This window comes from Bubalus kerabau, chromosome 14, assembly GCF_029407905.1.
Source record: "Bubalus kerabau isolate K-KA32 ecotype Philippines breed swamp buffalo chromosome 14, PCC_UOA_SB_1v2, whole genome shotgun sequence".
NCBI classification, from domain to species: Eukaryota; Metazoa; Chordata; class Mammalia; order Artiodactyla; family Bovidae; genus Bubalus; species Bubalus kerabau.
Window position 1 is genome coordinate 77,211,580 of NC_073637.1, and position 15,727 is coordinate 77,227,306.

Consider the following 15,727-nt stretch of genomic DNA (forward strand, 5'->3'; position numbering starts at 1 on the left):
CAATAACCTCAGATATCCAGATGATATCACCCTTATGGCAGAGAGCAAAGAGGAAGTAAAGAGCCTCTTGATGAAGGTGACAGAGAAAAGTTAAAATGTTGGCTTAAAACTCAGCATTCAAAAAACTAAGATCATGGCATCTGGTCTCATCAGTTCAGTTCAGTTCAGTTCAGTTGCTCAGTCGTGTCCGACTCTTTGTGACTCCATGAATCGCAGCACGCCAGGCCTCCCTGTCCATCACCAACTCTCGGAGTTCACTCAGACTCACGTCCTACGAGTCAGTGATGCCATCCAGCCATCTCCATCCTCTGTCGTCCCCTTCTCCTCCTGCCCCCAATCCCTCCCAGCTTCAGAGTCTTTTCCAATGAGTCAACTCTTCACATGAGGTGGCCAAAGTACTGGAGTTTCAGCTTTAGCATCATTCCTTCCAAAGAAATCCCAGGGCTGATCTTCAGAATGGACTGGTTGGATCTCCCTGCAGTCCAAGGGACTCTCAAGAGTCTTCTCCAGCACCACAGTTCAAAAGCATCAATTCTTCAGCGCTCAGCCTTCTTCACAGTCCAACTCTCACATCCATACATGACCACAGAAAAAAACCATAGCTTTGACTAGACGGAACTTTGTTGGCAAAGTAATGTCTCTGCTTTTGAATATGCTATCTATGTTGGTCATAACTTTCCTTCCAAGGAGTAAGCGTCTTTTAATTTCATGGCTGCAGTCACCATCTGCAGTGATTTTGGAGCCCCCAAAAACAAAGTCTGACACTGTTTCCACTGTTTCCCCATCTATTTCCCATGAAGTGATGGGATCAGATGCCATGATCTTCGTTTTCTGAATGTTGAGCTTTAAGCCAACTTTTTCACTCTCCACTTTCACTTTCCTCAAGAGGCTTTTTAGTTCGTCTTCACTTTCTACCATAAGGGTGGTTTTCATCTGCATATCTGAGGTTATTGATATTTCTCCCAGTAATCTTGATTCCAGCTTGTGTTTCTTCCAGTCAAGCATTTCTCATGATGTACTTGGCATAGAAGTTAAATAAGCAGGGTGACAATATGCAGTCTTGATGTACTCCTTTTCCTATTTGGAACCAGTCTGTTGTTCCATGTCCAGTTCTAACTGTTGCTTCCTGACCTGCATACAGATTTCTCAAGAGGCAGGTCAGGTGGTCTGGTGTTCCCATCTCTTTCAGAATTTTCCACAGTTTATTGTGATCCACACAGTCAAAGGCTTTGGCATAGCCAATAAAGCAGAAATAGATGTTTTTCTGGAACTCTCTTGCTTTTTCCACGATCCAGTGGATGTTGGCAATTTGATCTCTGGTTCCTCTGCCTTTTCTAAATCTGGCTTGAACATCTGGAAGTTCACAGTTCATGTGTTGCTGAAGTCTGGCTTGGAGAATTTTGAGCATTCCCTTACAAGTGTGTGAGATGAGTGCAACTGTGAGGTAGTTTGAGCATTCTTTGGCATGGTCTCATCACTTCATGGCAAATAGATGGGGAAACAATGAAAATAGTGGCAGACTTTATTTTCTTTATTTTATTTTGGACTCCAAAATCACTGCAGATGGTGACTGCAGCCATGAAATTAAAAGATGCTTGTTCCTTGGAAGAAAAGCTATGACCAACCTAGAGAGCATATTAAAAAGCAGAGACATTACTTTGACAACAAAGGTCTATATAGTCAAAGCTATGGTTTTTCCACTATTCATGTATGGATGTGAGAGGTGGACCATAAAGAAGGCTGTAGTAGCAGTAGTTAAGTTGCTAAGTCATGTCCTACTCTTGCGATCCCATGGACTGTAGCCTGCCACGCTCCTCTGTCCATGGGATTTTCCAGGCAATAATACTGGAGTGGGTTGCCATTTCCTTCTACAGGGAATCTTCCAAACCCAGGAATTGAACCTGGGTCTCCTGCATTGCAGGCAGATTCTTTACCGACTAAGCTATGAGGGAAGCTCAGGGAAGTCTGAACACTGAAGAATTGATGGTTTTGAACTGTGATATTGGAGAAGACTCTTGATAGTCCCTTGGACTGCAAGGGGCTCAAACCAGACAATCCTAAAATAGATCAATCTTGAATATTCATTAGAAGGACTGATGCTGAAACTGAAGCTCCAATAACTTTTCCAACTAATGTGAAGAGCTAACTCATTAGAAAAGACCCTGATGCTGGGCAAGATTGAAGGCAGGAGAAGAAGGGGACGACAGAGAATGAGACGGTTGGATGGCATCACTGACTCAATGGACATGAGTTTGAGCAAGCTCCGGGAGATGGTGAAAGGCAGGTAGTCTGGCGTGCTGCAGTCCACAGCGTTGCAAAGAGTCAGACATGACTGAGCAACTAAACAACAGCCAAAGCAACCTTGAGCAAACAAAATGGAGCTGGAGGAATCAGGATCCCTTATTCAGACAATACTACAAAGCTACAGTAATTAAAATAATTACTACTGGCACAAAAATTGACATTTGATCAATGAAACAGGAGAGCAAGTCCAGAGATAACCCAAGCACCTCAGTCAGTTCAGTTCAGTCCCTCAGTTGTGTCCTACTCATTGAGACCCTATGAATTTCAGCAGACCAGGCCTCCCTGTCCATCCCCAACTCCTGGAGTTCACTCAGACTCACATACATCAAGTCGGTGTTGCCATCCAGCCATCTCATTCTCTGTCGTCCCCTTCTCCTCCTACCCACAGTCCCTCCCAGCATCAGAGTCTTTTCCAATGAGTCAACTCTTGGCATGAGGTGGCCAAAGTACTGAAGTTTCAGCTTTAGCATCATTCCTTCCAAAGAACACCCAGGACCGATCTCCTTCAGAATGGACTGATTGGATCTCCTTGCAGTCCAAGGGACTCTCAAGAGTCTTCTCCAACACCACAGTTCAAAACCATCAATTCTTTGGCACTCAGCTTTCTTCACAGTCCAACTCTCATATCCATACATGACCACTGGAAAAACCACAGCCTTGACTAGATGGACCTTTGTTGGCAAAGTAATGTCTCTGCTTTTGAATATGCTATCTAGGTTGGTCATAACTTTCCTTCCAAGAAGTAAGTGTCTTTTAATTTCATGGCTGCAATCACCATCTGCAGTGATTTTGGAGCCCCCAAAAATAAAGTCTGACAGTGTTTCCACTGTTTTCCCATCTATTTCCCATGAAGTGGTGGGACCAGATGCCACGATCTTCGTTTTCTGAATGTTGAGCTTTAAGCCAACTTTTTCACTCTCCACTTTCACTTTCATCAAGAGGCTTTTTAATTCCTCTTCACTTTCTGCCATAAGGGTGGTGTCATCTGCATATCAGAGGTTACTGATATTTCTCCGGGCAATCTTGATTCCAGCTTGTGCTTCTTCCAGCCCAGCTTTTCTCATGATGTACTCTGCATATGAGTTAAATAAGCAGGGTGACAATATACAGCTTTGACATACTCCTTTTCCTATTTGTAACCAGTCTGTTCTTCCATGTCCAGTTCTAATTATTGCTTCCTGACCTGCATATTGGTTTCTCAAGAGGCAGGTCTGGTGGTCTGGTATTCCCATCTCTTTCAGAATTTTCCACAGTTTGTTGTGATCCACACAGTCAAAGGCTTTGGCATACCAATAAAGCAGAAATAGATGTTTTTCTGGAACTCTCTTGCTTTTTCAATGATCCAGTGGATGTTGGCAATTTGATCTCTGGTTCCTCTGTCTTTTCTAAAACCCACTTGAACATCTGAAAGTTCACCGTTCATGTAATGCTGAAGCGTGGCTTGGAGAATTTTGAGCATTACTTTACTAGTGTGTGAGATGAGTGCAATCGTGCAGTAGTTTGAGCATTATTTGGCATTGCCTTTCTTTGGGACTGGAATGAAAACTGACCTTTTCCAGTCCTATGGCCACTGTTTGGTTTTCCAAATTAGCTGGCATATTGAGTGCAGCACTTCCACAGCATCATCTTTCAAGATTTGAAATAGCTCAACTGGAATTCCATCACCATCACCCCCACTAGCTTTGTTCGTAGTGATGCTTTCTAAGGCCCACTTGACCTCACATTCCAGGATGTCTGGCTCTAGGTGAGTGATCACACCATCGTGATTATCTTGGTTGTGAAGATCTTTTTTGTATAGTTCTTCTGTGTATTCTTGCCACCTCTTCCTAATATCTTCTGCTTCTGTTAGGTCCATACCATTTCTGTCCTTTATCGAGCCCATCTTTGCATGAAATGTTCCCTTGGTATCTCTAATCTTCTTGAAGAGATCTCCAGTCTTTCTCATTCTGTTGTTTCCTCTATTTCTTTGGATTGATTGCTGAGGAAGGCTTTCTTATCTCTCCTTGCTATTCTTTGGAACTCTACATTCAGATGCTTATATCTTTTCTTTTCTCCTTTGCTTTTTGCTTCTCTTCTTTTCATAGCTATTTGTAAGGCCTCCCCAGACAGGCATTTTGCTTTTTTGTATTTCTTTTCCATGGGGATGGTCTTGATCCCTGTCTCCTGTACAATGTCAGGAACCTCTGTCCATAGTTCATCAGGCACTCTATCTATCAGATCTAGGCCCTTAAATCTATTTCTCACTTCCACTGTATAATGATAAGGGATTTGATTTAGGTCATACCTGAATGGTCTAGTCGTTTTCCCTTCTTTTATCAATTTAGGTCTGAATTTGTCAATAAGGAGTTCATGATCTGAGCCACAGTCAGCTCCCAGTCTTGTTTTTACTGATTGTATAGAACTTCTCCATCTTTGGCTGCAAAGAATATAATCAATCTGATTTCGGTGTTGACCATCTGGTGATGTCCATGTGTAGAGTCTTCTCTTGTGTTGTTGGAAGAGGGTGTTTGCTATGACCAGTGCGTTCTCTTAGTAAAACTCTATTAGCCTTTGCCCTGCTTCATTCCATACTCCAGGGCCAAATTTGCCTGTTACTCCAGGTGTTTCTTGACTTCCTACTTTTTTTTTTTTTTTTTTGACTTCCTACTTTTGCATTCCAGTTCCCTATAATGAAAAGGACATCTTTTGGGGGTGTTAGTTCTAAAAGGTCTTGTAGGTCTTCATAGAACCGTTCAACTTCAGCTTCTTCAGCATTACTGGTTTGGGTATCAGATCAGATCAGATGAGTCGCTCAGTCGTGTCCGACTCTTTGCGACCCCATGAATCGCAGCACGCCAGGCCTCCCTGTCCATCACCAACTCCCGGAGTTCACTCAGACTCATGTCCATCGAGTCAGTAGACTTGGATTACTGTGATATTGAATGGTTTGCCTTGGAAATGAACAGAGATAATTTTGTCGTTTTTGAGATTGCATCCAAGTACTGAATTTTGGACTCTTTTGTTGACCATGATGGCTACTCCATTTCTTCTAATGGATTCCTGCCCGCAGTAGTAGATATAATGGTCATCTAAGTTAAATTCACCCATTCCAGTCCATTTTAGTTCACCGATTCCTAGAATTTTGACGTTCACTCTTGCCATCTCCTGTTTGACCACTTCCAACTTGCCTTAATTCATGGACCTGACATTCCAGGTTCCTATGCAATATTGCTCTTTACAGCATTGGACCTTGCTTCTATCACCAGTCACATCCACAGCTGGGTATTGTTTTTGCTTTGGCTCCATGTCTTCATTCTTTCTGGAGTTATTTCTCCACTGATCTCCAGTAGCATATTGGGTACCTACCAACCTGGGGAGTTCCTCTTTAAGTATCCTATGATTTTGCCTTTTCATACTGTTCATGGGGTTCTCAAGGCAAGAATACTGAAGTAGTTTGCCATTCCCTTCTCCAGTGGACCACATTGTGTCAGACCTCTCCACTGTGACCCGCCCATCTTGGGTGGCCCCACGTGGCATGGCTTAGTTTCATTGAATTAGACAAGGCTGTGGTCCATGTGATTAGACTGACTAGTTTTCTTTAAGTATGTTTTCAGTGTGTCTGCCCTCTGATGCCCTCTTGCAACACCTACCATCTTACTTGGGTTTCTCTTACCTTGGATGTGGGGTTTCTCTTCATGGCTGCTCCAGCAAAGGGCAGCACCTATGGTCAATTAATATATGATGGGGGAGGCAAGAATATATAATGGAGAAGAGCAGTCTCCTCAAGTAATGGTTCTAGGAGAAATGGACAATTACAGGTTAAAGAATGAAATTAGAACACTATCTATTACCATGCAAAAAAATATAAACTTTAAATGGACTAAAGACCTAAATGTAAGACCGGATAGTATGAAAATCTTAGAGGAAAGCACAGATAGATTTATGTCTTGCTGGCATAAATCACAGCAATATCTTTTTGCATCCACCTCCTAGAGTAATGAAAAAAAAAAAATAAACAAATGGGATCGAATTAAGCTTAGCTTTTTCACAGCAAAGAGAACTAGAAACAAAATGAAAAGACAATACACAGATTTGAAAATTATATTAGCAAGCAAAGCAACCAACAAAGAATTAATCTCCAAAATATACAACAGCTAATGCAGCTCAATATTAAAAAAGCAAACAAACCAATCAAAAAACAAGCAGATGATCTAACTAGACATTTGTCCAAAGAAGACATACAGATGGCTAAAAAGCACCTGAAAATATGCTCAACAGCACTAATTATTAGAGAAATGTAAATCAAAACTAAGATGAGGTGTCACCTCACACCATTCAGAATGGTATTCACCAACAATCTACAAGCAATGAATGATGGAAAAGTTGTGGGAAAAAAGGAAACCACCTTACACTGTTGCTGGGAATGTAAATTGGCACAACCACTGTGAGAACAATAAAGAGGTTCTTTAAAAAACTAAATATAGATTTACCATTTCATCTAACAATCCTACTCCTGGGCATATACCTGGAGAAAGCTCTAAATTGAAAAAAAAATACATGCAACACAATGTTCACTGCAATGCTATTTACCATAACCAAGACATTTAGAAGCAACCTAGATGTCCATTGATGGAGGAATGGATGAATAAATGTGGTACATACATAGAATGGAATAGTACTCAGCCATGAAGAAGAACAAAGCCATGCCATTTGTAGCAACATGTTATGTTGAAAGGATGTAATCATTATTTAAGAGGACATAACCATTATGTTATGAGGATGTTTAGCTTTATAAGAAAACATAACCATTATGTTAAGAGGATGTTTAGCTTTATAAGAAAATTCCCAACTTGGGAATTGCAACATGGATGGATCTACAGATTGTCATACTGAGTACACCAAGTCAGACAGAGAAGGACAAAGAAATGATATTGCTTATGTGTGGAATCTAAAAAAAAAAAAAAGGTACAAATGAATTTATTAAAAAAATAGAAAGAGTCATAGAGGGAGAAAACAAATCTTGGTTTAGAAAACAGTCCAATTAAAAAAATAGAAAACCTAAACAGATATTTTTCCAAAGAAGACATTCAGATGGCTAACAAACACTTGAAAAGATGCTCAACAATGCTCATTATCAGAGAAATGAATGCAAATCACTACAATGAAGTGTCACCTTATGCCAGTCAGAATGGCCATCCTCAAAAAGTCTACAAACAAACAATAATTGCTGGAGAGACTATGGAGAAAAGGGAACCCTCTTGCACTGTTGGAGGGAATGTAAACTGATACAGACACTATGGAGAACCCTATGGATATTCCTTTTTAAGGAAAACTGTGATATGACCCCACAATCCCACTACATGATTCCATTCTAAAGTTTAAGAGGAGTGAAAACTCATCTATGGTGATTGAATTTATAGGATAATGGGCACATCTGTGGGAAGAACTATATTGTCTGGGAAGAGAAATGAAGGAAACTTAGAAATGCTAAACTAAAGAAACTTAGTTTTATTTATCTCGACCCATAATACATACACAATTCACATAGCTATACATTTCACATTTTACATATATATTACATCTCAAAAATTAAAAATATGAAAACAATTAGGACAAGATGGCCATGGCCAGGCAAAAGATGTTTGGATCTGCATGTAAGAATTATTAATAGAAATAATCATAAATTATTATATTGGAAAATATGTTGAAACTAGTATCCATAAAAGTTGCTAATGGATGTAATTTTAAGAGTGGAAGACACCAATAAAAGATGGTAATGGTGCTTTTTTAAACTTTAGAATTGATAGATGAGAGTCAAATTATTCAAATCAGAGCAGTTTGGAGGGGGAAGTTTCAGGAAAGGAATAGCTTTAATTTTAGGTGTTTATTAAAACCTCAGCTGGAAATATGAAACATTCTGTAGATTAGAGATGATGTCAGGGATGGTGATGTAAATTTGATGACTTTAACTCATAGACTGAAAAGCCATGGGATAGATGTACAGCATATATTAGAGAGAAGTGGTTAATAATACAATAAATCTATATTGATAGATGAGCTGATCAATAAAGAAGATATGGAAGAGTAGTTACAGATAAAATTTTGAAATTAGAGACTGAGTTCAAGCTATCTCCCATACACACTGTCTCTGTGATATGAGAAAATTTCTTATTTTCATTGTTTTCATTCCTCACCTGCAAAACTCCTTAGGTAATTGAATCTAAGAAGTGAATATAGGGTTAAAGTAGATATAGGGTTAAAGGAGGTATATATTGTCTACTTTACATTGTAAATTTTCAATACTGACTAGCTATAATCTTTTTAAACCACCAGAAGTAGTTATAGGCAGTTGACAGAAGAAAAAAATACTGCTAAGTAAAAGGAAAAGCTATTAGTTTTCACTTGTAAATAAAATAAATGGGAAGGGAACAAATAAAGCAAAGATGATATATTATTTTTTTACCCATCACATTAGTAAAAAATTGTTGATTAAAATTAAAAAAAAATTTTTGACAGCAATTTTATTAATATTTACCAAAGACTGTTTGCAACCAAGATAGCCTTTCAAAAGATAAGTGGAAAAACAAACTATGCTACATACATCCATGCTGCATAACGGGATGTTATTCAGTGATAGAATCAATGAGTTATCAAGCCACAAAAGGCATAGAGTAACCTTAACTACATATTGCTTAGTTAAGAAGTCAGTCCTAAAAGACCGTGTAATTGCAACTATATGACAATCTAGAAAACAGAAACTACAGAAATATAAAAAGATAAGAGATTTCCAAAAGTTTGAAGGGAGGGTAAAGAGATGACCAACCTAGACAGCATATTAAAAACAGAGACATCACTTTGCCAACAAAGGTCTGTCTAGTCAAAGCTATTTTTCTAGTAGTCATGTATGGATGTGAGAGTTGGACCACAAAGAAATCTGAGACCTGAAGAATTGATGCTTTTGAACTGTGGTATTGGCGAAGACTCTTGAGAGTCCCTTGGACTGCAAGGAGATCAAACCAGTCCATCCTAAAGGAAATCAGTCCTAAATATTCATTGGAAGGACTGATGCTGAAGCTGAAGCTCCAATATTTTGGCCACCTGATGTGAAGAACTGACTCATTGGAAAAGACCCTGATGCTCAGCAAGTCTGAAGGCAGCAGGACAAGGGGATGACAGAGGATGAGATGGTTGGATGGCATCACCGACTCAATGGGCATGAGTTAGAATAAACTCCGGGAGTTGGTGATGGACAAGGAGGCCTGGCATGCTGCAATCCATGGGGTCGCAAAGAGTCAGACATGACTGAGTGATTGAACTGAACTGAAAGAGATTAATAGGTGGAGCCCAGGGTATTTTTATGATAGTAAAACTATTCTGTATACTTCAGTGATGAACATATGAATGCATTAAAACTCATAGAACTGTACAACACAAATAATCCTAATGTAAATTATAGCTTTAGGTAAAGACAATAATTCAATGTTCAGTTCAGTTCAGTTCAGTTTCTCAGTCGTGTCCGACACTTTGTGACCCCATGAATTGCAGCAGACCAGGCCTCCCTGTCCATCATCAACTCCTGGAGTTCACTCAAATACATGTCCATTGAGTTGCTGATGCCATCCAGCCATCTCATCCTCTGTCGACCCCTTCTCCTCCTGCCCCCAATCCCTCCCAGCATCAGAGCCTTTTCCAATGAGTCAACTCTTTGCATGAGGTGGCCAAAGTACTGGAGTTTCAGCTTTAACATCATTCCTTCCAAAGAAATCCCAGGGCTGATCTCCTTCAGAATGGACTGGTTTGCTCTCCTTGCAGTCCAAGGGACTCTCAAGAGTCTTCTCCAACACCACAGTTCAAAAGCATCAATTCTTCAATGCTCAGCCTTCTTCACAGTCCAACTCTCGCATCCATACATGACCACTGGAAGAACCATAACCTTGACTAGACGGACCTTTGTTGGCAAAATAATGTCTCTGCTTTTCAATATGCTATCTAGGGTGGTCATAACTTTCCTTCCAAGGAGTAAGCATCTTTTAATTTCATGGCTGCGGTCACCATCTGCAGTGATTCAATATTAGTTTATCAGATTGAACAAATGTTCGGCACTAATGCCAGATGTTAGTGGAGAAACCGTGATAGAAGAGAGCAGTGGTATATGGGAACTCTCTGTACTTTCTGCTCAATTCCATGTATACATAAAACTGCTCTAAAAATAAAGTCTATTTATTTTTTTAAAGTAAGCCTTTTATGGTCATAGAAGGCAGAACAATGTGAAGCAGATTATTCTCCAGTTGAGTGATGTTTAAACCTGACAAGTCCATAATGTCCATGGAGAAGGTAAACCTTCCCTGAAAGTCACAAGCAGAATCACGTTCAGGCCCTTTTGGCTAAGATGGTGCAGTGTAAGACCTAAAATCAAGGCCCAATATTATGTGCTGCCTTGATGTCTGATGAAACCAGGAGGGCCTCGAATGGCCTACTGACAAATTCCCCTCCCCACTCTGCCCCCATGAACAAAGTCCCTATCCAAACAACCCTTGTTACCAAGGGGATTATGCAGAGTGCCTGACTATCCCTGCGTGACAAGTTTTAGTTTCCCGCTGACCTGCAGAATTATTCCAACAGCTCAATTCCATCCTTCCACGGGAACCAGGAGTTACCTCATCCTCTTGATATTACAAAGCCTGTCTCTTACACTCCCTGGCTGTTCACTCCGTTACCAAATGCAACCCCAGTGTGAGTGTGGTCCTGTGTGGCATGCAGGGTCCTTCTCCCTTGTGAGTATATGTGATTACTTTAATTCTATCGGTCATATCCCCCACATGTATCCAACCATCCTCCTAGCCCTAGAGTGGGAATCCCTCTCTCACCAATGGGATGGATAGAAGAGGTTAAAATAGATCTTGTCTATGAGGAGAACAACAGGGAGGGGGGACTTTAAATCCCAAAGGGCTCTAAGTACTCAAGATTCCCTCCAGGAATTGAAAAGGAAGTGGCATTGATCTGAGTTCTCTAAGCATTTTGAGATTACTAAGGTGCACTGTGAGGACCCACCAGCTGGTGTAGCTGAGAAGACTTCTGCCACAGGTATTGGTGGCTGCAAATGAAGAACAAGTTAAAGACATTCCTGCAACTGCCGCATTCATTGGTGTTTCTCTAGTGTACACTCTCCAGTATATGACTTATGGTATATGGATTTATGGTTAAATAATTTTCTACATTCACCATGTTTATAAGCATTTTGCCTAGTGTGTATTCTCTGGTGCTGAGCAAGTTATCTATTGTAATTGAAGGCTCTCGGTTACTCATTGCATTTGTAAAGCTTTTGTCTAGCATGAAAGGCCTCCTCCCTCTTGGTACTCCTGTGTGGCTCCCCTTGCTGCAAGTGACCTTATGTTGGAGAAGACCTAAGCTGGTTGGGAAAGCCTTATCCCCCTCCCAACCTGTGAAGGGGATCTATGGAATGCAGACTCTAAAATTCTTCAAGATTGAGACCTTCCCCTTCTTAAAGTTTTCTCTCCACTATGTAGCTTCTGTGTTGAGGACTGCATTAAACTGGAAGCCTCTCCCACATACCCAGTACACTGGGTCTCAATGCACAGTTAATTGGAAAATATCTTTCAAAACAAGGCTACACATTGCACTAAAGTTGGCTGTCATCTGGGTACACATAACTGCCTTGGGAGTTCCACCCATAACATTCCATATACAAAACTCTTTGCTCAGAATGTGCCTCGTTAGCCTTCATTCAACATCAAAAACTAAACATCAAGTCCCCTTCAAGACTTTCTTGCTATAATTGGAATCATGTCCACTTTGTCAGGAACAGTCACAGAGTGGGTGACTTAAGCTACAGAAATTTATTTACTCCCCATTCTTGGTGTTGGAAGTCCAAGATCAAGGTGCTGGCAGTTTTGCTTTCTCCTGAGGCCTCTCTCCTTGGATTGCAGGTGGCCACCTACTTGCTACATATGCAGATGGGGCTTCTCTGTGTATGTTTACCCCATGTGTCTCTTCTTCTTTTAAGAACAACAGATTGTTTTAGAGCCTCACCCTTATGACCTTGTTAAAACTTATATCTCTTTATAAGCTTTATCTCCAAATACAGAGCAGAGTAGAGCTTCAACATATGATTTTTGTGTTCAGTCCATACGGACAATTCTGTCCCTCACAGGCACCAGGAGCTCTCCCCGCTGCCCTGGACAGATCTTTTCTGGAACCTGGAAGACACAAGTCTTCTGCACGCCCCCTTAAGTTACATATAAGGTCATAGGAATCAAAAAGCAGGAAAAATAATCACTGGTATACAGTTGTTGGTTTTTTATGATAGACTTTGGTTAGAAGTAGGAAGGGGAAAAAGTGATCCCATACACAGTTGTGAAGAATATGAAATTTTAATTCTCTTCCAAAGGTCCACTTCATAAGATGTAGCAAACTTTTAGAATTCTGCATACTTTTGGAATCAAAATAATATTATTTTTAGGTATTTATTTAAAAAAAACACTGGACATGCATAGATATTTGTTGAATTTTTTTACTACTTTTCTGTATATAATGTGTGATTTGATAGACAAGCTGTGTATGGGAATCCATTTGATAAGCAAATTGATATCAGTTTCATATATCCCATTCTGGCATATCATCATTTGCAATTTGTCAATATGATAAGTTTGGGGGAAATGTGTATAACAGTAGGAAGTGTTGTAATATGCACCAAGATGTCTTAATATAAAGAAATGCCTTTTAGAGTGTGTGCACTGGAATGTCCATAAAGAAGAACTTTTTTTTTTCTTTTTTATGCAAGTGCATTGGTGTGTATTAGCTGCTCAGTCGTGTTTGACTCTTTGTGACCCCATGGACTGTAGCCCACCAGGCTACTCTGTCCTTAGAATTTTCCAGGCAAGAATACTGGAGTAGGTTGCCATTTCCTTCTCCAAGTGGATTGGTAATTATGGCCTTTTTGAGTCTGAAGATCAACAAGTCAATTACTTTTAAAACAGACATCCATTGTTTTAGAAAAATTATCAAGATAGTTGCCAAAAAGTGTTGGGAGCTACGTCAGGCATTACTGACAAAATGGAGGCACGGCCCCCTCTCCTCATCTCGCAGGCATGGTCCCGGGATGAAGGAGTTAGGCCTTGTGATTCTGACTTGTTCTTTCCTTTCTTTGGTTGAATTGGTTGGGAAGAATGTTAAGGTGCTTGAGAGAAGCATGAGGAAACACAAAGCCTTCTGCATTTGTGCCCAGAAAATAATCTATAAAGTAACCATTGATATTTGTTCAAGGATCTTTACAAAGAATGTTCCAGGATGAGCATATAGGCCGCAGCTTGAGGCCATGGGAAAAATTGTTTTCTGAGACCTGTTTGTGAGGGAAATATGGCAAAACAAGTTTGCTGAGTTTAGGGTTTAGGAATAATTAAGAATAGCTAGAAGCCTTTTTAGGAGACAGTGATCTTAAGATGCTAGGGGCAAACAGGATTTAGAAAGATAAGAAATAAACTGAGGAATGTAGCATGAGTTACAATGTAATCACAAGTTAAGTACAGGACACATAAGAGAAAGTAGATAATAGATAGTAAAGCCCATTCTGAGAGAATCACTGAAGCAGGAACTCTGTTGTAGGACAACAATGATTTCTGGAGACAGTAAATCTGGGTGGGGGAAACTGAAAATGTCAAATCTCTGATCTAACACTTTTGTCAAAGTATAAAAGAAAACCTGAAGCTTGAAATAAACATGTAGTTCCGTACTATGAGTCAGAGGCTACATCATCATCCGCCAACACTGCTCACCCCTTCAGGCTGATTCCCTGGCTGCTGGAGCTGGACTCCGGCAAAAAAGTGATATAATTACTCACCTAATTTAGGAAAAACAGCTTCAAGTGGAGATACTCTGGAGTGAAAGGCAAAGTGTAACACAAGTGGGTTTACCTTCTATACCTTAAAGATTTAGAGGATCCACACTCCTAAATATTTCGATGTTGCATTGCTTTTCTCCACAAGTTTTTGTTTGATATAGAATGACACTAGGTTTCAGAAAATATATTGAAAACTACTAGAATAGTTTTGTCTATGTTAAAAAAGGGGGGAGGGGGGAGAAAGAACAAGTGCTGATAGTTAGGGTGGGGGTTTCCCCTGAAGGAACTGACTGTTCCCACAGCTCCTTCCTGCTGTGGAGAAAATGAGTGTTTTTGTTTTTTGTTTTTTCTTTCTTTTTTAATAGGAAGAGAAAAAACTCTTTCTACTTTCTAGGGCCAAAAAGTTGAGAGTCTTTGTGGTGAATGTGTCCAAAGACTTCTCTTAGCAACGCGGTTGGAGGAATAACTGGTTCTCTGACACATGAAAGTGATTAGGAAACTTGTAGTGCCCCTCAGTTAAGGTCAAGGTACTTTGAGTTCAGAGTTACCACTGCTTTGGCCAATGGAGTATCTGCCTCTTCCTTATAATTAAGGCCAATTACTCCCACGAGGATGAAGACTCCTTTCCTCTCCTGCTGTCGGTGATGTGCTGGGAAATGTTGAAGAGCCAACTTTGGGAGCAGGACTGTGAAGGTTAGATTTGTAATGCTTGCAATTTCCACCTTGCCTAATTTCAAGCTGCTAATGCAAAATTACATGTTGAGAAGGAAGGCACACAATTGACTCCGGAAGCCAGTGTGAGCCTACTGGTCTCACAGGAAAAGCTGGAAATGATAGAGCAGCAACTGTAGCTTAACACTCAATGAGAACAAGTCTGTGCTCCGTTGTAGCTGTGTTTCTTGAGAACTATGATTTCTGCACCCACAGGATTGAATTTCCAGGGACAAATTCTGGGATGATGGTAGGCTGGGCTGCTCCTACTTCTAATCTTTGGTTCCTGAACCTATACGCTCTAATTTGGGACACAGCACCATATGAAGTTTATTGATTTAAGGTATATATGTCTTCCTGGAAGAGGCTCCTCTATTCCTGCAGGATCTTATCTTTAAGTCTGTACTTTAAGTGTTTTGTCAAAAGGTTATTCCATTGATCTATCCTGCTGTCAGTTTATTTGATAGAATCAGTGTATACCTTGTTCAAATGCCCACTGCTTCGTCTCCTTTGCCATAAATTGGTGTTGAAGAGAGCCTTGATATTCCTCTCAGCTGGACTAAATTTCAGATAGACTTCAAATCCTTGTGGCTCAGATGGTAAAGGATCTGCCTGCAATGCGGGAGACCTGGGTTCAATTCCTGGTTTGGGAAGATCCCCTGGGGAAGGGAATGGGCTGCCTACTCCAATATTCTGGCCTGGAGAATTCCATGGACAGAGGAGCCTGGTGGGCTACATGGGGTCGCAAAGAGTCAGACATGACTGAGCGACTTTCACTTCCCTTCACTTCCAGACCCTAATTTCCCTTTTAGAGAATTTACTTTAGGAAAACTTATAATCTGTCCCTTTGACATGAATATTTTTTTGACAGCCTCT

At 40.4% G+C, this 15,727-nt stretch overlaps 1 pseudogene; it reads left to right on the forward strand.

Moving 5' to 3' along the window:
* Positions 1 to 14,903: 14,903 nt before the first annotated feature.
* Positions 14,904 to 15,727, forward strand: part of LOC129627341 (nucleolar RNA helicase 2-like) — a 33,854-nt pseudogene continuing 33,030 nt past the window's right edge.